Genomic DNA, 2074 nt, shown 5'->3' on the forward strand with positions numbered 1-2074 from the left:
AAACTTGCATTTTCCACAGGTTTGTGAATGTTTATCAAATTTTTGTTTTTGGGCTCAACACCTTTCATGCCCTGTAAAGAACTAATTTCTGTGTGGATTTTTCTGAAAAACGTTGATCAAATGCACAAAAAAATATAAATTTTCTGTTACCACCGACTCTTAAGTTAAGGAAATAACTAATCTTTGGCGGCCATTTTCTCACTAATTTTACCTCTGAAAACAGGTAACCCCACCTCTTTCATTCACAAATATCTCGGCTTGTATTCAAGATAAATGGATATTTTTTTTCATCCAAATAAAGACAAGTGAACAAGATTTAAGATGATACCAATAACTCTACATGCTCAAAAATTGACGAGAGCCTGATTCCACCACGCTGCATCACATATGTCTATCTTTCTATCTGTCGGGCTGTCGTTTTAGTATTTGCAGTTTATCTATCTGTCTATCTCAATGTCCATCTATCTATATATTTGTTTCTCTGGTCTATCTGTCTATCTTTCTGTCCATCTTATTTATTTTAAACTATTCTTGTTTTGTCACGTTTCTTTCTGTCTTTCTTTCTGTCTTTCTTTCTTTCTTTCTTTTTTTCTTTCTTTCTTTCTTTCTTTCTTTCTGTCTTTCTTTCTTTTTTTTTCTAGCATCCCTAATTTTTTAGTCATTGTTCGTTAAGGGGGAAGGTTATCAATATATTGATGCAGCGTGGTGGAATCAGGCTCTCGTCATTTTTGAGCATGTAGAGTTATTGGTATCATCTTAAAGCTTGTTCACTTGTCTTTATTTGGATGGAAAAAAATATCCATTTATCTTGAATACAAGTCGAGATATTTGCGAATGAAAGAGGTGGGGTTACCTGTTTTCAGAAGTAAAATTAGTGAGAAAATGGCCGCCAAAGATTAGCTATTTCCTTAACTTAAGAGTCGGTGGTAACAGAAAATTAATATTTTTTTGTGCATTTGATCAACGTTTTTCAGAAAAATCCACACTGAAATTAGTTCTGTAAAGGGCATGAAAGGTGTTGAGTCAAAAAACAAAAATTTGATAAAAATTGCACAAACCTGTGGAAAAATGCAAGTTTCTTCATTTTGATAATTTTGAGGAGAGCCTGATTCCACCACACTGCCTCACATTTGTATTTATTGCGCATGTAGAATGATCTAGTTATTTCACTACATCAGAAATACACAAAGTTCTAACTGCCCAGTACATAGTTTTGAGAAATTTGACGTCAAAGATTTTGAGTTTCACAATGACATGTCAAGATTTTTTCGAATGCAGTTCTTTGAATATTTTTGATAACGACTCCGAAAAATCTTATGATTTTGGTAGGGCAGATAAAACATTAAAATTTGTGAGGCAGCGTGGTGGAATCAGGCTCTCGTCAATTTTTGGGCATGTAGAGCTATTGGTATCATCTTAAAGCGTCTTCATTTGTTTTTATTTGGATGAAAAAATACCCATTTATCTTGAACACAAGTCGAGATATTTGCGAAAGAAGGAGGTGGGGGTCACCTGTTTTCAGAAGTAAAAATTAGTGAGAAAATGGCCACCAAAGATTAGTTATTTCCTTAGCTTAAGAGTCTACAGTAACTGAAAATGTTCATTTTTTGCGCCTCTAATTAACGTTTTTAACAAAAATCCTCACAGAACTGAGTTCTTTATTCTGCATGAAAGATGTTGAGCCAAAAAAGAAAAATAAGAAAAAAATTCACAAACCTGGGGGAAAATGCACGTTTTTTCACTTTGTTTGTTTTGATGAGAGCCTGATTCCTCCACGCTGCCTCACATTTGGTTGCTGATTGCATGGTCTTGTATAGTATCTCAAAGAGGCCAAAAATATCAGATAGAATTTCCTATAACTCTGAGGTAGCGTTTTTGCTTTTGCCTTTCACCCAAGAATGCTGTGCCGCTGACAGTAGAGAATGCAGGAATTCCCCGGACTTAGATCTAGACTTGTTGAAGAAAGGAGCTTGGAATTAAAATCTTTGGAGGAGATATTCGGGCTCTCGCTATCTTTCTATCTATGTATCTATTTATTTATCTATCTATCTATCTATCTATCTATCTATCTTAA

The sequence above is a fragment of the Aplysia californica genome, unplaced genomic scaffold (assembly GCF_000002075.1).
Source record: "Aplysia californica isolate F4 #8 unplaced genomic scaffold, AplCal3.0 scaffold00179, whole genome shotgun sequence".
Lineage (NCBI taxonomy): Eukaryota > Metazoa > Mollusca > Gastropoda > Aplysiida > Aplysiidae > Aplysia > Aplysia californica.